Source organism: Hoplias malabaricus, chromosome X2 (assembly GCF_029633855.1).
Source record: "Hoplias malabaricus isolate fHopMal1 chromosome X2, fHopMal1.hap1, whole genome shotgun sequence".
Lineage (NCBI taxonomy): Eukaryota > Metazoa > Chordata > Actinopteri > Characiformes > Erythrinidae > Hoplias > Hoplias malabaricus.
Window position 1 is genome coordinate 21,384,130 of NC_089819.1, and position 21,336 is coordinate 21,405,465.

Sequence of the window (21,336 nt, forward strand, 5' to 3'; positions counted from 1 at the left end):
TGCTGAATCAGGCAGCTCTTAAAAGGGCTGTTTAAACAGGAGAATGCTGCTGTGGGATTTTGACCTAAGTCTGTAACTCATGTAACTCACTGTGGTAAAGCTACAGTTGATGATTTTATAGAAACCAGTAATTGTTGAAAAAATCTAACAACAAGAATTCCACCTCCTACTTTCATCCTCCTTCTAAAACCACAGGAATTACGTGGTTTAATGAAGACTGACTTATGCTTCTGTGCTGAATCAGTGTTGAGTCTACACCTGCACACATGGCCTACGCTGTTGTGAGCTTTTATACTTGTGTGTGTGTGTGTGGCATTGTAGAGCAACCAAAACATTAGGACTGAATCTCAAATATATTCCACCCTATGTAGTGCATAATATAGGTCATAAAATAACTGTCCAATAATAAAGTCATTTAAATGTCCAATAATAAAGCTATTTATATTGGACTTTGGGCGGCACGGTGGCACAGCAGGTTAGTGTTGCAGTCACACAGCTCCAGGGACCTGGATTTTGTGGGTTCAATTCCCACTCCGGGTGACTGTCTGAGAGGAGTTGGTGTGTTCTCTCTGTGTCCACTTGGGTTTCCTCCGGGTGCTCCAGTTTCCTCCCACAGTCCAAAAGCATACGTTGAGAGGTGGATTGACGACTCAGAAGTGTCCATAGGTGTGAGTGTGCGTGTTGCCCTGTGAAGGACTGGCGCCCCCTCCAGGGTGTATTCCCGCCTTGCGCCCAATGATTCCAGGTAGGCTCTGGACCCACCGCGACCCTTAACTGGATAAGCGCTTACAGATAATGAATGAATGAATGAATGAATGAAGTGCACTATATAGGAAGTAGTGTGCTATTTGGGACAGAAAGTATTCTCATGCAGTGCCAGAGAAGAAAGTGACAGATACAATACAGGAAATGTATTTGTGTCCCTGCTCCTTGTAGTGAGGCAAAACCTTGAATTCTTCCCTCTTCATACACTCCATGATGTCCAAACTAGTGATCATGACTTCTGCTTATTTTCCATAGTGGATGGTGCTATCCCGGCTTTTGTGTTATCATAATTTCCCAATATTATCACAACCAAGGTGTAAAGTGTAGTTACTCTATTCTTGATTTTTTTTAGCCCCAGTGTTCAGGTCTAATTTGCTGAAGTGAAACAAAGTGCAATTAGAAGTGATCCTGTGTCTGTGTAGTCAAGCAGTGAGGGTGAAATGAGCTGTGTCTGTGAGTGAAAAAGTCATTTTCCTCAATCAGCACTTGGGAAGCAAGCTGGAGATTGGCTTTTCTCTTTGGCGTTTAACGGCAGCCCTGGGCACTGTAAAAAAGACCTATTTTAAAGTTGGAGTAAAGACCAGCCTCTTGAGCAGGGGCCCCAGCCGTAAAGTAAATGATTTCCACCTGCCGCCATATGCTGCCGTCTGGGAATTATCTCACAAGGACGGAGGAGTGATGGATGTCCACTCGGCTGACGTAGCACAGGTTTATGAGCAGGGCCAGTTAATGGCACCCATTTCTGCATCCAACCTTGGGCTATTGGACCCTGCTGGACTTACAGCTTGTCAGAAAGTTGGACAAAGAGAATAAGAGTCAGGGAACAGAGTGAGTAATAAAGGCCTTGTCTATATTGAATACCTGAGTCACAATTTGAACTCTGACTAAGGGCTGAGGTTCAGATTTTCAGGATTCAGTTTTGTGACCATTGATAAAAAAGTACTCTTCTCACAGATTTCAAAGATTTTTGACTCAAAACTCACTTAAAGTTGGCTTCAAATGTTTGAGTGCTCCTGGTTAAAGACACAGTGCAGTGATATTCAACTGAAAAGAAAAGTACATCCTCTAGAGCAATGTTGATTTTGGCTACGGAATGTAAATTAGATTCAGTCTTAGTCCCTTTTAATAAAATGTCTTTTAGATTTATTATAGTTTTACTCAATGAAAACTGTATGAAAAGAAATATTTTATTGTAGTTTTAGTCCGTTCACTTAAAAAAAAATCCTAAATTCAGTGCATTATTAATGTTGAACATATTTTGCAAACCAGGTCAAGTCCTTAAGTTCTAACTTTGTGAATTATTGTCCAGCAGTTCATATAAACTCCCAGATGCTCCACAAAACTATTCTTTGGTAGTCGACTTCTCTTCAATATTCAACGCTGCAGCTCTCTTTGACCTGAAATGAGCAAATGGATGTAGTGTTTTTTTCTGTTTTTATTTCCTCGTTATTTTCTGTTTTCAAATAATTAGTCATTTACCAGTCTTTCACATTCATTCATTATCTGTAACCCATATTCAGTTCAGGGTCATGGTGGGTCCAGAGCCTACCTGGAATCATTGGGCGCAAGGTGGGAATACACCCTGGAGGGGGTGCCAGTCTTTCACGGGGCAACACAGGCACACACATTCACTCACACCTACGGACACTTTTTAGTCGCCAATCCACCTACCAACGTGTGTTTTTGGACTGTGGGAGGAAACCGGAGCACCCGGAGGAAACCCACGCAGACATAGGGAGAACACACCAACTCCTTACAGACAGTCACCGGGAGGAAACCCACTCAGACACAGGGAGAACACAACACACTCCTCACAGACAGTCACCCCGAGGAAACCCACGCAAACATGGGGAGAACACACCACACTCCTCACAGACAGTCACCCGGAGCGGGAATCGAACCCACAACCTCCAGGCCCCTGGAGCTGTGTGACACTACCTGCCGCCCCAGTCTTTCACATTTTTGTTTAATTTATATTCATTTATGAAAAGTGCAAAACACTCCGTCATAGTTCTTTTATTCATATAATTACTTTTTATTCTGTTCTTGTCTCGTTTTTCTTGTGAAAAAGTATGTTTTGTCATAGGTTTTGGTAATGAAATGAACACTGCTCTACAGCAGGGTTTTTACGTAAAGTTCACTGAAGTATAGTTGCCCCCAGCTGAGGTCGGAACATTATGATCTGTGTTTGATCTCAGAGTGATGCTTCCCATTGCTGTGAACCTGTAGCTCACCAGTTGCTGTTGTTGGTCATCTTCTAGTCCTTCATCAGAGGCCACAGGATGCTGTTGGCTGGGGTTAAAAACTCAAGCAGCACTGCTGTGTCTGATCCACTAGTACTTGCTCAACACACACTAACACAGCACAAACACGTCATTATTACTGCAGTGCTGAGAATGACCCACCATCTAAATCACACCTGGTCCTATAGGGGTCCTGATCATTGAAGTACATGGGGAAAAAAAAAAGATGCAGAGCAAAAGCTGGACTCCCGTCTGTAATTATAGAACAACAAAGAGCACATGTATGGCCAGTGGAGATGTTAAAATGGGCGCTGAGTGTTTAACAGAGTGTCCTATATTAATGATTGATTTACCTCTTTTCTGACGTCCACTTTAAATATGTAATATGTCCAGTGTACATGTCAGTAAGAATCCACATGATGTGAAGACTGAACTCCTGCTGACTGACCCATCCTCCTGCTGAGCCCCAAGTGGCTTCATGCCCTTCAGAACCCGGCCTTCTCTCCTTGATTAACCTCTGCTTGCTGACATTTCAGGGCTGAGTTTCATGCCCCGCAACATTGTTATTCATGCAGAACTGCTCGGAGATGCTTTGTTAGTCCGGGACCACATGTAGCGCAGGATTCTTGTGTTTGTTTTCAGAGGAGAAGCAGAACTGTGTGTGTCCCACACACCCCCCTCACCCCAGCCCCCACCACCACCACCACCATTCTTGCTCCTGGAAGTGTTCCCCCTTCAACTCTGTAATTAATGGAAAATGACATCCATTAGAAATCTGGCAGCTTTGGTCCAGGAAGAAAGGCAATTACCTGGCACTAATGAGACTTTTTGGATGGGCTTAAAGAAGGGCGTACTTTGGTGTGTGGGTTTCAGGTCCATTCTGAGCGATAGCCTCAAACGCAGAAAATTACCAAGACTCCCGTTTTTGAGAAAATGACCAAGTGTTCTCTGCCTTCTTTCGATGAAATCAATGCACCAATTACACTATCGGCCAATGGCTCCGGCAGCACACAAGTGGCATTACCGGCTCATTTGATGAAACATCTCAATTTTAGGACTGATATAATGCGGCTGATAGCGGCTCTGGTGAGATAATGATTTCAGATATTATGTGCCTTGAGGCACAGCTTGGTAATTTTCCCGAGCCGCGGTGCGTCTGCCAAGCCAATATGCTCTCCTCCACACAATTTAGTGTCACATATTTTATTCAGGCTCAGATATAATGAATAGCAGAGCATAGCCCAGCAACAGCAGGGGCTGCTGGCATTGTTTTCATTACAGACGTGGACAAAGGCTTCACATTTGCCAGCAGAGCTAAATTTAACTGTATAAAGTGTGCTGTCCTACGCCGGTGCCTGTGACGTGTTTGTCTTACGGGGTAATATCTTACAGGCAGTTTCACAGAGTAATGAAGGCAAAGAGAAGAAGCTTAGTCTAATTGGGACGCCAGGAAAAAAAACGAAAAATTTGTATTTTTCTTTTTATCCACACTTGGTCAAGCAGAGACAATGGCTTCAGAGGACCTTCATTCAGATGGGCAGTGAAAAGTTTGGGGACACGTCACTAGCGCTAGTGTTTTATTCATCACCTTAACAAATCAAACAGAAAGCCACAGAGCTTGGGGTTTGCCTTTAGCACAGGCTCTAAAACATAATGAACAACTGATCAGTTACTTCGTTCTTTCATTCTTTAAGTAAATATCCACATCTAATGAGTGAATTCTCCTGCTTAAATGCAATGTTCAGTTGCAGATACCGCTTGTAAAGTCCGCACTAAAAAGGGATGCTCCATATTAGCTGCATTGGGCATTAGATCACCAGTGGCCAGAAGGGTATAACACCTCCCAATGTGTAGCAGTGGAATTGTGTTCTTTGACGTGATGGAGCTTCATTCAGTATATTTTGGCATGACCTGCAGTGGATCAGTACAAGATCTCACTAATGCACTTATGGCTGAAAGCCATCGAATCCTCACAGATATATTGTGACATCTACACTAAAGCCTTGAGGGAGGAGTAGAAGCTGTGACTGCAACAAAGAAAAGGAAGGAACTGGGAATGAATGCACTTCTTTTCAGAAGAAATATTGGGTGAATAGGTTTGTACAAACTGTAATGTGCCTTTGGGAAAATCCACAAGTTTATCCCCTGCTGTGATGCTATAAACCTCCATTCAGACATTTCCAATATGTCTGTTAACAGGTTGCTGCAATTTAACAGTAATCCTGCCCTCCGTAAGTCTTTTAAAATCTGCCCAAAATGATCTGAAAAAAGCTTGTTTTGTGTTGAAGAGAAAACACTTTTACCAATATTTTCTTACTGTCCTGAAAACCTGAGAGTAGAAAAAGAAGCAGACGCTTTTGGCAGGTCGTGTATATTATTTTCCAAACACCTGCACAAGCTCCTTTTTAGGTTCACATCTGCTTTCAGCACCTTCTTTTGGGACAAAGAGAAATAAACAGATTGTGGTAAACAGTGTCCAGGTGTGAATTCTCAATCAATCACAGCACTGTCGCTTTAAAGTTTCATCCTCTTCCTGAAACAATGATCCAAGGCCTTGGGGATTCGTTCTAATAGCTGTTGAGTTAATTATTTATTATATAAATTGCTGTCTACAGGAGATGAAGACTCAAAATACTTTGCAGTCCTTTAATGAACTGGTTGATTCTCCATAGAATGGGTCCCCCTAGGGTAGCTAGACATCAGGCTTTAGGCTGGACCGTCCTGTTTAGAATGATAGGGCGACATTTAATAATCCTCTTTTTTTTAAATATATTTTTTACAAAGTCCCAGTGTCAGTAAATGAATAACAAAACAATGCGTCACAGTCAGGTATGCTAGGCTTTCTCTCTTTCTCTCTCTCTCTCTCTCTCTCTCTCTCTTTTGTCCACTCACTAACTAGTAGCAATGTTTCCTTTGTCCTGTATCACACAGCCTCCAACATTAGATTTGACTGTGAAGCTGAATAACCTCAGGGAAAGTCTCTCAAGAGCTAGAAGAGCATGGCAACAGAGTGCCCAAGAGTGGCCGCCATATCACACCTCACTTCAGACAAGTTACTGGACACTGTCAGAGCATGCAATGTCACAGTGTCCTCAGTTCTGCAGCTCTCTTCTCAGAACAGCAGTGTCCTGCTTCTGGTACCCACTTCCTGACCATGTCCCATCACCTGCTGGGTGTGTTTCAGAGAGAAATTATCCATCCATCCATTATCTGTAACCGCTTATCCATTTCAGGGTCACGGTGGGTCCAGAGCCTACCTGGAATCATTGGGCACAAGGCGGGAATACACCCTGGAGGGGGCGCCAGTCCTTCTCAGGGCAACACACACACTCACACATTCACTCACACACTCACACCTATGGACACTTTTGAGTCGCCAATCCACCTACCAACGTGTGTTTTTGGACTGTGGGAGGAAACCGGAGCACCCGGAGGAAACCCACGCAGACACAGGGAGAGAACACACCACACTCCTCACAGACAGTCACCCGGAGCGGGAATCGAACCCACAACCTTCAGATCTCTGGAGCTGTGTGATTGTGACACTACCTGCTGCCGCCCAAGATAAATTATGATAAGAATATTCATCACTCAACACCAAATACAGAAAGAATCTGAGTGATCTACAGCATCCTATCACAGCCACACAAGATAATATCATCACTATCCAAAGAAAAACATGTACTTATGAGACTGTAATATGTAAATTACCCCTGTACTGATTGGCCATTGCAGACAGCATTCAGATGTGGGCCACTTCTGGCCGAGATGCGGCGCTGCTGGTGCGCTGTTGCTGCTGGAAAGAAGCCAGGCCACATGTATACTGCATGTGAACCAGAAATGGCCCATGTATTAAATATGCTCATTCAGCCCACACGTCACAAATCTCATCTGGCCAACTTCTGACAGATGTGGCTGTGTTGTTGGTAACAAATGTTTATGTAGCACTTATATCGAGTGGGAGGGGTCCACTCAGGTGCCGTCATTCCTGTGGCAAGTGGGCCATGACAGGAATGTGGGATGCATCCTCCTTCATCCTTATGGTCTGAATGGGTGGAGCTAAACAGTTTGAGGAGGAACAGGTGGACAAATGCCAATTGGTTGGTATTTGTGCCATCACAGATACAAAATAGATCGCTATTACTATATTAATCGAGGCATGTTGCTTTGAGACAGCAGCAGAGTTTGCATATCACGTTTAAAACTTTGACTGAAAAGAACAAGGGAAATCGTGTGGTATGAGCCCTTTAACTGCCATTGTGAAACATTTTAACGTCGAACTAGTTAGTGCTTCTCTAAAGTGAAGATCACAGCTTGTCACTACAGTCATTTCAGCATGTAATGTCTTGACCTGATCCTGACCCACCAGGACAAATCTGAAGGATCAGCTGCCCTCATGTGCTCATTAACTTTGTTGAAGCCGAGAGGTCAGCCTGGTTTCTGCTTGGGTTTGTCCTCCATCAAATAAAATTGAGCGCGTTTAACCTCTCAGTGACTTTGTGGACGAGCGGAAATGTAAATAGGGTCTTTAGCCAAGTGGCCTGGCTTCTTTTCAGTGCTAATATAAATATGATAGGGCAAATGCACGCACACACACACACACACACACATAAATATACACATAAGCACACCATGTCCCCTTAGCTACAGAGTTTGTCCTCAAACAGACACTTGGGTTTGATGGAATGCCAGGAGGGGGGAAGAGGGGCTAATGAGCTGCGGCAAAGGCCAGAGGAAGAGATCTGTGTGTGCGTGTGTGTGTGCATGACAGAAATTGAGACCGCCCCTCTGTGAAGGTGAGTCAGTCTCTGTGTGTGTGAGTGTTTGTGTGTGTGTGTGGGGGGGGGGGGCAGAAATCTTCCCCCAGGGCTCTCTGAATGGCTCTTGTAGACAGTTTGAGGTCGAGTCTGATTCTGCTCGGTCGTCCAGACTTAGGTGAATTGCTTCAGGGCTCGAGAGGCCAGTGATCTCACGGTAATTATGTCCTTCAAGGTGAAGAGCAATGAAAGCATGTGATCTGCACAGCCAGCTAGAGCAAGGACCACTCAGAGAGAAGGACTGCAGTTGGATTCAGTCTTAAACAGCTGAAAGAAAAAGCTGTTGCTATGTCTTTAAAGCTGGAATAGCTGGTTTTGTAGGAAGCAGTAAATATTAGCCAGTTTTTAAAAAAAACAATCCAACTTAAATATAACCAACCCCTACTTTCAGACCTCCTTCAAAAACCATTCTGCTGTGGAAAGTCACACAGAGAGCGCAATGCCTTTTGTCTCATTCGAATGCAAGGAAATGTCTAATAGCTACCAGTGTTCACTCTGGTGTTCACTTCATCCAGCCTCTTTTAATTGGAAGCCTTCTCCCTCCGTCTGTCCTTCTTTTCTTTGTTTGACTGTTGCCCCAGTACCCTTTGGTCACAGAAAGAAAGTGGAGGCATTCTTTTTATGTGCTTTTTTGGTGCAGGTGGAAGACAGCGTCGTATAAGTAATGATTGAAATTAAAGAAATAAGCCAGAGATTGTTGGGATGTGGCCTATTGTGTGGGATGCGGGGGTCTGTGTCTGCAGGGGTCTTATAAGGGGGGCGTTAAAACCTTCCTCCTCCCTCTTGACATTTGAACTGATCCATTGTTTGAATCTCAGGGAGTGCAATTATGAGTGAAACGTAACCACTGTGTAATTCTGGTTGTGAATCGTTAGCACTATCAGAAGTCGTCATGGCTTCTGGCCTCTATGGTAATCACCATGCCACCCTGGAGAGGAGGACGCTGGAGGCAGGAGAAGTTTGGCCAGCTGGCCATTTAGTTATAAACAAACGCATGAATGAAAACTAACATGAACAGCCTTCCAGCTACACCTCAAACAAAGCAGGTCTCTCATCCTCCCTGTGCCTGAGCACTCTCAGCCCTTTCTGCCTATCAGAGCGTTTTTGCCAAGTGTTCTCATTGAGAGCACGCCAACAGGTAATCAGGGCTGAACCGAGTGAAGAGAGTTATGTGGCCGTAGCCCTCCCTGCTGCTCTGGGATTGGCTTTGAGCTCTGTCTGCTGGGTTGAAACTATTGCATGGCTCCTCCAACATTGAGTCAGTGAGAGTTTTGTGTCTGTATGGGTTTTCTCCGGCGGCTTGTTTTAGCTTTGCGTTACGTGACATCAGCACACCTCAGAAGACCTTCCGGTAAAAGGATAGACGTAAAAATCGCTGGTGGGTGCATCTGGCAATAAAGGCATCATCATGCTTTTTTTATACAGTGATAGACAACACAGTACAACACCAGACGATCCATTACATTACATGTGTACATACTTGTCTTGTGGTTCCTTCTCTCCTCCCACTCCCATTTCTTTCCTTCTTGTACCAGAAATTAAGCTTGTGGCCTTTCAGTGCCAAGCTCATTTCTCTTTTGTTTCGTCTATTGCCTGTCCCCATGATGTGAGGTAAGATGTCAGGCTAAACAAAGCTAAACCAAAAAAGTAAGCAAGACGTGACAATCCCTGAATGTTTCTACCCTGAAGGATCAGCTCAAGAGGATACTTCAGAGGTTTGTGGTCATAGCTCATCAATGAAAGGACCAGAGCTGAAGTTGAACCAGAGCCCAGAGCAAAAAACTTTTTGATTTTACAGCTGAAGAGCGAGGTCATCTACATCTGTGCCCTAATGCCATAGAGCCAGCCAGTGTCAGTGGCAGCCATGTGGGCACTGTGAAATTAATGTCATGCATTGGTTCCTCATCATTAGCTGCCCTTGATAACCTTGGCCGGCGATCAGCCACTGGTCACGTTGGCTATCTTGGGCATTTAATGGCTATGTTTGCGGTCTGAAAGCGGTTTCCCCACTTGACGGCTGGACTGGCGCTCTTTCCTGTGGTCAATCCGGTGGCGGAACACTCCTGCCGCTTGTTAATTTTGAGAGTGGTTTGAATGACAGCCAAAGCTCTGCCCTGAGCTCGGTCCTGCTAGCCATCAGTCATTGTTTGGAAGTATACTTCCCAGATTGGGGTCTGGTCCGGGGCCAGATGAACACAGGTGCTTGGCACAGTATCGACGTTTCAGCAAAACACCCTGCATACCAAGCAAGAGTGAACACAGCAAACGCCAATCTGGGTAATGGGGATTAATACAAACACACTAGCTTTGTGGCTGCTACTGTAGGAGATTCTACTTCGACAGGAGAATGACTTTATTCTCTTTCAAATATTTACAGCAGCTGTAGTAGGTATTTAACAACCCTGGCCAAACTGCATGTGTTGTTGAAAATGAGTTTGCACTTCTGTCTCAGGGAGCACACTAGGGAATTTTTATACAGTTTTTATGGATTTAACATTTTACAATGAAAGAAAATATAACAAATATATGCCACAACAGCGACAGGTCACAGGCCACAGTTGGTGTTTGTTATTAGTGCTGTCAATATTAACACATTTTTAAAAAAGATTTGTCTTTAATTCATATATATGTATGTTTTTAATTAATTTTACCAAATTTGGCCACAGCTTCCTCCCATAATTCACTTTTTTTTCCTTTTTACAGAGTCTAGTGATGTATTAGTGATTTAATCTAGCTTTGTACATAAGCATAACTACTGCTGAGTTCAAAAAGTAGATTACGTTTTTATTCTAACATAGTTCTTAATTATTGTAACTAACTTTCACACATTCTTCTCTCTCTCAATTCAATTCAATTCAATTCAAGGTGCTTTATTGACATGACAAATTAGTTACATTTGTATTGACAAAGCCTGGGTTACAATTTAAAATTTAAGGAGAACATAAACATTGAATTAAACAATAAAATATTGAATTAAATAAATACAGGGGGTCACTTTTTAGAACTTGGAAACACCCGGCAACATTCACCACAGTGACCGGAACTGGGGGAAAAGGTTATATATGAGGTGTGTGTGTTTCTGTGTGTTTGGGTGTTTGACAGGGTCACTCACTGTCCCTTTTGCGATGGCAGGCGAGGACGTATCGGGCTGCGAGAGTGCAGCTCTCTCTCTGTTCTCCCAGCAGATACGGGAGTCTGTCTGTGGGGGTCAGGGCTGTGAAGGACGGGTGTATTTCACTAAATTTAATGTAGAACTCTTTGCGGATCTCAGTGTACTTTGGGCATTCTGTGAGGAAGTGCAGCTCTGTCTCGGGTCGACTGAAGCCGCACTGCTGGCAGAGTCTCTGCTCCTGAGGCAGCCAGGTCTGTCTGTGTCTGCCCGTCTCTATGGCCAGACCGTGCTGACTGAGTCTGTACCTGGTCAGGGTGGTTCTCAGGTCTCGGTCAGTCACTGTGCTGAGGTACTGTGCCACAGTGTACTGCCGCTTTAGGGCCAGATAACATTGCATTTTACTCTGTGATTTAGTTTGAGTTTCCCAATCTCTCTCTGTCTCTCTCTCACTCTGTCTCTCTCTCTTTCTCTCTCTCTCTCTTTCTCTCTCCAGCCCACAGCTGGGCAGGAGGGTGAAGGGCCTACCACCCTTATTAGCAGAGCGGGTAGTGAGGTGGTGGCTGGTGCTCAGGAGGTAGAGGTAGTTGGTGATGGGGTAGATGTTGTTGTTAAGACTAGTGAAGAGGTGAGTTTGGGATCTGGTGGTGGTATGGATTCGGGGGTGGTTCAGATTAGTGATCACTTGGGGAGTGGAGCTGATTCTCAGGAGAACGTGGAGGTGGGAGGTGGTGTAGTCACAGGGGGTGAGTTTATTGATCAGGTGAATGTGGAGATTGTTTGTGGTGTGGATGTAGGCACTGAGTCTGGTGTTGAGGTGAGCAGTAATGTAGGAACTCAGGTGAGCGGAGATGTTAATGCTCAGTTGAGCGGAGATGTTAATGCTCAGGTGAGCGGAGGTGTAGGAGCTCAAGTGAGCAGTAATGTAGGAACTCAGGTGAGCGGAGATGTTAATGCTCAGTTGAGCGGAGATGTTAATGCTCAGGTGAGCGGAGGTGTAGGAGCTCAAGTAGAAACTCGTCACTGCGATCAGGAAAGTAAAAAGTGCTAAGTCTGGTGCGTCTTGTACCGTTCGTAAAAATATCTGAACACGGAACACGTAGGAAGAGGGTCTCTCTTAATCTTTCTGCTGTTTTCCTGCTCTATTACTGTCTCTCTCTCTTTTCTATTATCATGGGTTTTCTAAGGGTGTGCTCTTTAAACGTTAATGGTTTTAGAGACAAAGATAAACAAGCCCTTTTTTATGAATTTATTTCCCTTAAGAAATTAAATATATGTTTTTTACAAGAAACACATAGTGATGCCGCCTCAGCCTCTGAGTGGGGCCTGTGGTGGAAAGGGGAATGTTTTCTAAGCCACGGTTCGAACGTTAGCGCAGGGGTTGCTATTATTTTTTCTCAGTCCACTAGAGTGGACGTACTGTCTGTAGAGGAAGTAGTAGCTGGACGACTTCTCATGGTTAAAGCCAGACTCAGTGATCATGTTTTTATTTTTATTAATGTGTATGCCCCAAACAGAGGTGCAGAAAGAGGTGAGCTGTTTGTGAGGCTGGAGCAGTTACTGCAGTCCCTACCTTCAGACGGCACTGTTGTGTTGGGCGGGGGAACTGCACCTTGGACTTTGTTAATGACAGAAACGGTAAAGAGCCTCATCCTCAGTCCGCTCAGACTTTGGCCACAGTTCTATCTGGTTTTAATTTAGTTGATGCGTGGAGGGAAAAACACCCTTCTGTCAGACAGTACTCCTGGGTCAGGGTTTTTGAAGGGGGTGTGTATGCGGCCCGTTTGGACCGTTTTTATGTTTCTGATGGTGCTCGTAACATGATCAGTCCACCATTCAGCCCACCTCTTTCTCTGATCATCATTTATGTACTGTGGTCTTTTCTGTTGCTCCTCAGACCTATGGCAGCCCAATGTGGTATTTTAATAAGACACTTTTGGCAGACAAATCATTTTGTGATCATTTTAAACTGTTTTGGGGAGAATGGGTCAGTAAAAAAGGTGACTTCATTAACCTTCTGCAATGGTGGGAAGTGGGGAAGGCCCAAATTAAAAACTTTTGTCAGGACTTCACCGCCTATTCCACCTCCAAACTGAGGGCGGCAGTGAGAAATCTGGAACAGGACATTTCTAATATACATGACTTCATGATTCTACAGAATTCAATGGATCTACGGGCCGATCTCACAGCAAAGTTACAGGAACTGAGTGATATTTTAAAGGAGAAGGCAAAGGGAGCTCTGGTACGGTCCAGGTTCATGTCGGTGCGGGACATGGATGCTCCTACTGCATTCTTTTTTAATCTAGAGAAGTCTTCTCATCCACACAAGTCTTTGGTGTCTGTCCGTAAAGCAGACGGAACCATCACGGCAGACCCAGTGGAGGTGAAGAAACTGGCTGTGGATTTTTATACCAAACTGTACACTGCAGGTGCTCGGGATCAACAGTGCTCCAGGACCCTGCTCGAGGATCTCCCTCAACTTGATGAGCACCACAAGCAGGACCTGGATACGACTTTGACGTTTGAAGAGCTCACCGCTGCTGTCACTCAGCTGTCGTCGGGGAGAGCGCCTGGAATCGACGGTCTGCTGGTGGACTTCTACAAAGCTTTCTGGGGGATCCTCGGGAGGGACTTGTACGAGGTTCTGCTGGCCGGCCTTGATGCTGAGGTGCTCCCAAGTAGCTGTCAGCGTGCCGTTTTATCCCTCATCCCAAAAAAGGGAGGCCTCTGCTTTTTAAAAAACTGGAGACCCGTATCACTGCTATGTTCTGACTACTGTATTGCAAACAGACTCAAAGGTGTTTTAAGTACGATTGTTCATGAGGACCAGTCTTACTGTGTGCCTCGACGCTGCATCTATGACAATCTGTTTTTAATCAGGGACTTGTATGACTACGCAAAAATGTTTCATTTAGAGTTTGGCTTTTTATCGCTGGACCAAGAAAAAGCATTTGATCGTGTAGATCACGATTATCTTTTTACAGTTTTACATACTTTTGGTTTTGGTAATGTTTTTATGTCTTGGATAAAACTGCTCTACTCAGGGGCCTCGTGTCTGATTAAGGCGGGAGGGGGTTTGAGTATTCCTGTGCCTGTCAGTAGGGGGATACGGCAGGGCTGTCCTTTGTCTGGGCAGCTCTTTGTCTGGGAACCCCTTCTGATTTTAATTAGAAAGAGACTCTCAGGCTTAAATATTATGAACGTTTTATATAAAGTCTCTGCTTATGCTGATGACATAACAGTAATTGTTAAAAATGACCAGGATGTTATGTCCCTAAAAAACACGCTAAATGTTTACAGTAAGGCCACCTCTGCCAAACTTAACTGGGACAAAACTGAGGCTTTGTGGTGTGGCTCTCAGACTCGCAACAGTATGTTGCCATCACTCCCGGGGGGGATTCGGTGGAGCAGGCACGGCGTTAAGTTTTTAGGGGTTTGGCTGGGCACTGACGCAGCAATAGCAATGAACTGGGAAGGTGTTGTGGAGAAAGTTCATGCCAGGTTGTCTTCATGGTCCTGGATGCTCCCCCAGTTATCGTACAGGGGTCGAGTGTTGGTCGTGAACAACCTCGTTGCATCAGCTTTGTGGCACAGGTTCACTGTTCTGAACCCACCCAGACAACTGATCGACGAAATCCAGAAAATACTGGTGAACTTCTTCTGGTCGGGACAACACTGGCTCAGAGCAGCGGTCCTGTCTCTGCCTGTGCAGGAGGGGGGACAGGGACTTATTGACATCCGATCCAGAATCGCAACCTTGCGTCTGCAGGCTGTGCAGCGGTTGCTGTACGGAGGAGAGCGGGGCTGGAAGGTCGTGGCCGGTGCTCCTTTGCGGCGCGCTGGTGGTCTGGGGCTGGACCGACACCTGTTCTCCCTTTTGCAGGAAGGGGTGGATTTGATGGAGCTGACTCCATTTTACACAGCAGCGCTGGAGGCATGGCACCTGTTATCTTTTTCAAGGGACAATTTCACGGAGCCTTCAGCCTGGATCTTCGAGGAGCCACTGTTCCACAACACCTCTTTTCCTTCGTTGCAACTGGTCTCAGGAGCTTTGAGGACTGCCCTGCTGGAAAGCGGACTTGTTAAGGTTCGTGACCTGCGGAGGGGTGGAGACCGGGTGCCTGCGGAGCGGTTGGCTGAGATGGTCGGTCTGAGGTCGGTGCGGTTAGCTCAGCAGCTGCTGGACCGGCTGAGGACTGACCTCTCTGCTGCTGCCTGTGAGTACCTGGACGCCACCCCTGTGGAACAACATCTGAGTCAGCAGGTCACGTTCCCTGAGCTGGTGATGGACATGAACCGGGAGGAATGGCAAGAGGGGCAGGGGACACTCCTGTCTTTAGACACCCCTTCTCTTGGGATTTTTAGTGTTCTACACAAGCGGACCCTGTACCAGGCCTGTGTCAAGACAATCCATCTCCGCAGCCTGAGGGACGTGAAGGAGTCTGGGTGGGCCGAGGTTGTTTCGACTGATGCCTCCCCTAAACGTAGCTGGCGGTCCCTGTACAAACGACCCATCGAGAAGAGGGTGGGTGACCTCCAGTGGAGGATTGTGCATGGGATTATAGCCACAAACAGACACGTGGCACGGATTGATCCCGCACTTGGGGATGGCTGTCCTTTCTGTGGTGAGACCGAGACCTTGTCCCACTTGTTCTTGCTGTGTGCCCGGCTACACCCCATCCTGGGTGTGGTTAAAGAGTGGGGCATGAAATTTTTAGGCTCTTTTACTGATTGTCTTTTCTTTTATGGTCCTGAGTACTTGGCTTCAAATAAGGACAGAGTAGTGATTTTAAATTTTCTATACGGTGCCACGAAACTGGCCATCTGGTGCACCAGAAAAAATAAAATGAAAAATACTGGGGGTACTGACCCCGTCATGATGGTCAGGGGTTTGATTTTAAAGAGGCTCACTGTAGAGTACAGCTACTACTCTGTGACTGATAATGTGGACTGTTTCTTTGCTGTGTGGGGGGCTGGGGGCTTGCTCTGTGAACCCGATGGACTGGCTGGTTTCATGTTGAATCTGTGACTGGATGGTTTTATTTATTTATTTTCTATTTTCTTTTATTTCAGTTAATTGAGTCTTTGAACTTGGTTACTGTTTTCATTTGTAAATAAGTTTGAATTAAAGGTGTGTTGAACGTCTCTCTCTCTCTGTCTGCCTGTCTCTCTCTCTCTCTCGCTCTCTCTCTCTCTCTCTCTCTCTCTGTCTGCCTGTCTCTCTCTCACTCTCCCTCCCTCTCTCCCTCTCTCTCTCTCTCTCTCTCTCTCTCTCTCTCTCTCTCATTCACCGTGTATATCCAGAACTTATATCCAGAACAGGATTATGTTACAGTCGCAATGCATTCATATATTGTGTGTTGATCATTTCCTTTTTAAACAGAAAGTGAACACAAATATCTCTCTCTCTCTCTCTCTCTCTCTCTCTCACACACACACACACACACACACACATTTTCTGTTTTTTGTAAACCCCGTTTATCTTTAAAAATTCGTTGAATTTGGAAAACGAAGGTGACTATAGTTTGAGCCATGATTGATATACAAAACAGCACCACCAGTGGACGGGAGCTCGCTTAGAGCTTGTAAAATAAATACAGATTATAACCACCATCATAATATAGTAATAATCTACAGCACGTGCTGTTTTGACTCCTCCAGCTTGGTAACATGGTGTGATTAGGGGAGACCTAACTAATGACTGGAATCAGAAATGATGAAAAACTGGGGAGAAAACTGGGTAAAAAAAAATAAATAAAAAAACAACAGCATCTCTCAAGGCCCAATTATCAACGGAGTGCTGAGTGGGTTTAAATCTGGGGGTGTGTACTGCTTGCTGTAAGCCAGTGAGGGATGATTTTAAAGCCCGATTCGGAATAGAAGCTGTCAGACAGTGGGATATGTGTGAAAGCTATAAGCCTTTAAGAGCCTTTAAGATCAGTGAGAGAATTCAATTTTGAGAAGTCTATTGTAAAGGAAACAGATAGTGTGTGAGGTGTAAAGCAGGTGTAATACACTCTTTATTTCTGCTATGTGTCGGTAACCTCACTCAGGCTTTTCCAGGAAAACTGCAGTGTGCTGTGATTATACGTAATGCAGCAATGAACCCGTTTCCCTGCTGTAAGTGAACAAAGATAAAAATGAAGATCACTGACCATTAGAAGTTAGGGTTAGAGATATATTTCTATATGTGTTAATATCTATTTCGATATTTAATTGTCTGTGAGGAGTGTGGTGTGTTCTGCCTGTGTCTGCGTGGGTTTTCTCCGGGTGACTGCCTGTGAGGAGTGTGGTGTGTTCTCTCTGTGTCTGCGTGGGTTTCCTCCGGGTGACTGTCTATGAGGAGTGTGGTGTGTTCTCCCTGTGTCTGCGTGGGTTTCCTCCGGGTGACTGTCTGTGAGGAGTGTGGTGTGTTCTCCCTTTGTCCCTGTGTCTCCCTTTCCTCCGGGTGCTCCGGTTTCCTCCCACGGTCCAAAAACACACATTTGTAGGTGGATTGGTGATTCAAAAGTGTCTGTAGGTGTGAGTGTGTGTGTCTGTGTTGTCCTGTGAAGGACTGGCGCCCCCTCCAGGGTGTATTCCCGCCTTGCGCCCAATGATTCCGGGTAGGCTCTGGACCCACCGCGACCCTGAACTGGATAAGGATTACAGATAATGAATGAATGAATGAATCTGCTCATCCAACATTTGTTCTGAAATTAAGGATCTCAGTAAGGAGTTTGTGCCCACTTTGCTGCAGTATCAGTATTCTACTCTTCACAGTTTTGTACCGATTTGATGGCATTCAGCCACAATAAATAAGTGAGGTCTGGTACTGATGTTGGAGGATGTATCTGAATCACAAAATCCAGTCCTCAGAACAAAGCTCCACTGCTCTGGAACCCAACTGTAAGAGGGGGCTTTATATCCCTCTGGCAGATTCTTGGCATTGAACAGGTCATTGGTGACCTCCGACTCCCGTTTGGCACCTTCAGTGCATCCCATTCTTGTTCCAGTGCTTTTCAGTGGGTGTGTACAGTATATACACTATTGAATGCCTAGGACAGCAATGGGGGTGTCCACAAACCTTTGGTGACATATCTCCCACAACAAACTTACACTAATCAATCACAGCATTATGACCACCTCCATGTTTCTACATGTATTCTCTCAGCTTCATTGACCCTACAGGAGGACTTTGTTGTTTTGCAATTACAGTCCACGTGTGGCTCTGCATACGTTGTTTGCCCCCTTTTCACCCTCTTCTTCAATGGTCAAGACCCCCAGAAGACCACCACAGAGCAGGGATGATTTGGGTGGTGGTTCATTCTCAGCACTGCAATGACACTGACGTGGTGGTTGTGCGTTAGTGTGTTTCGTGCTGGTACGAGTGGATCAGACAGAGCGGTATCCGTGCCTAAAGAGTATGCTGTGTCTACAAAGTATGCAGAGCAACAGCTGGACTACAGTTTGTAATTGTAGAACTACAAAGTGCTGCTGTGAACATTGAGAGAATGGACAGTGAGTGTAGAAAACAATTGAAATAATAATAGAATATAATGTTATGCCTGATCAGTATATATATGTGGTATCATGCAAAAGTTCATGATGTGCACTTTTGACCTATGAGGCCCTGTCCACACAAATCCAAATATTTTTAAAAACTGAGATGTCCCTGGGCGGCACGATGGCGCAGCAGGTAGTGTTGCAGTCACACAGCTCCAGAGGCCTGGAGGTTGTGGGTTCAATTCCTGCTCCGGGTGACTGTCTTGGAGGAGTGTGGTCTGTTCTCCCTGTGTCTGCGTGGGTTTCCTCCCACAGTCCAAAAACACACGTTGGTCGGTGGATTGGCGACTCAAAAGTGTCCATAGGTGTATGTGTTGCCCTGTGAAGGACTGGCGTCCCCTCCAGGGTGTATTCCCGCCTTGCGCCCAATGATTCCAGGTAGGCTCTGGACCCACCGTGACCCTGAACTGGATAAACACTTATAGATAATGAATGAATGACTGAATGACATGTCCCTCTGTTTTTGAAAACATCCCCATACAGGCCAATATGAAAATGGCTGTATTATCATGCCAGTCCAGTAAGGGGCCATAATACCTTTTTAAGAGAGACAACAAAACACCACTAAGTATGAGAGAAACACCATGCTTTAATCCCAAATCACTCCATGCTCCATGTGTAGTGCACTACGAGGAACTGTTTTCAGACATGCTGTGTGACGTCAATGTTTGAACAGTGTTTTAGAAAACCTCAGATTTCAGTGATGTTTCAGTAAAATGTCATTTTCGTGTGGACAGGAGGCCAAAACGCAGACAAAAACCTTCATTTTTAAACATATCCAGATCCATGTGAGTTTGTCCCTGAGCTACAGTGAGGAGCGGTGTTAACACTGGAGCATGATTTCAAGAGTAACACGGGGCTTAAGTCCAGGCGTGGAGCCTTGGCTGCGGAATGGAATCTGAGTTTTCAGACTTGCTCTGAAAGCCAGGGGCAAATGTGGCTTCTTTGGGGTCAGTCATGTCTTGTTGAGCTTTAATGAGGCAGCAGCAACAACACAAGTCACTCAATTATTAAACTGCATTACCCAGAGAGCTTAGCGGCCCACACCATCAGCCTAACAAGTCTGATTAAGCAAAAAGAACATGACACTGTCTGTTAGAGCTCTCTCTTTCTCTCTCTCTCTCTCTCTCTCTCTCTCTCTCTCACTCCTAATCTCCCCCGTCCCCACACATACACAGTCACACACACATTGTTTCTCTCACATTGCCTCACAGTGTTTTTCTTTCTCTGTCTTTCTATTTCTTTTTCTTTCCCCTTCTCCATCTCTGCCATTTGCTCTCTCTCTCTCTCTCTCTCTCTCTCTCTCTCTCTCTCTCTCTCTCTCTCTCTCTCTCTCTCTGGCTGCACTTCACTGGCTAATTTGCTTGGTGTCCTGGATTCTCTTCTGTGTGAGCTCTCTCTCTATTATTCATGTGCTGTGAGGGAGATCTGGGGGAGAACAGCTTTATTTTCAGATTGCAGCAGACATTCAAAGGCCAGCGCTGAGACATGCATCTGCTATAAACCCCATAACCCCTTAATAACCCCTTAAAAAAATCCCACTTAATAACTTTCAGTAACCCCTAAACATTACCTGTATCCTCTGGATTTTTCTTTATACCCCTGTGTCATTTTATTTTTTTTATATTTTTACACAATAAAACATCAGCTGCTCTTTACATATTAGAAGCACAACAGAAATACTCTAAGATTACTTCGAATGCAATCTTCTTGAAACGATGCTCCAGAGCTCTAACCAGCAAACCTAGGGAAACACCTGAAGAGGAAAAGGGTGAAGAAGCTGATCGGATTAAAAAGGGCAGAAATCCATGAGATTCATGATGTGACAGTCCCCAACATGCTGCAGTCTATCTCTGTTTTATCTGTGGAAGAAATGGTAGTTCTGTGCAAAAGTCAGTGACCATCGTACCTATATTTAATTTTAAAAAATCATCCCCATTTTATTAGAATTGTAAAAGAAAAAAGAAAGGGTGAAAAAACAGGAATTTTTCATTAAAACACAATTTTAAAAATATACATCTGTATAATACAAAGACCTACTTTTATTCCTAATGGTTGATATATCCCTCCTGTGACCTGGTCTGTTCTGTTCTTTGTGGTTCACAGCTTTGAGGTGCTGGAGGCAGGGCAAACAGCTCTTTGATTGGCTTCAAAAAAAGAAGTTGAATCACCAGAACAGACTAGAAGCTGGTGTATTAGCAACATTGCCTTTAACTGCACACACAGAAAAACATATATGGGAAGTGCCCCAGACAAAGCAGATTATTATTTTTAAAAGATTTAACCTCCACAAACGCCTTTTCATGAACAAAGAAAAAAAATCGAACAACAAATGTCATTCCATATGAAGTGCAAGGGGAGTGGGAGGGTGGCTTTATTTCAATTACAGCCAGGCAGCCATGACCTAGTGGTTAGAGAAGCGGGCTTGGGACTGGAAGGTCATCAGTATGATCCCCAAGACCAGCAGGAAAATTGAGGGCAGTGGGAGTGAAGGAACAGCGCTGTCCTCCTCCCTCAGTCCACGGATAAATAAAATCAGTGCAATTTCCCTGTAAAGAAAGATGTGCGGTAATAAAGGCAATGACATAAATAAAAAGTCTACTACACCACTAGCTTTGGCTAACTTTACCTCTGGTTGAACTTTGAGAAGGGTGAGGAGTGCTGTAGGCAAAGGTGGGACTCTGCTCCATTGTTTGTTTCATTTCCATGATGACAGGGAAACACCCACACGGCCAGGAGACCAATGCCGGCTCAGTAATTTACATAATGTACTGTGACCTTATACTTTGGTACAAAGCTGGGTTATTTTTGCCTACAGCAGAGTTGACCCTGACGGATGCAGCAGAGGCAGAACCAT

At 44.9% G+C, this 21,336-nt stretch overlaps 1 protein-coding gene across 1 annotated transcript in view; it reads left to right on the forward strand.

Annotated features, from left to right (window-relative positions):
* The window catches only part of LOC136676980 (transmembrane protein 8B-like), a 228,200-nt gene that overhangs the window by 179,652 nt on the left and 27,212 nt on the right, over positions 1 to 21,336 (forward strand). The window lies entirely within an intron of this gene.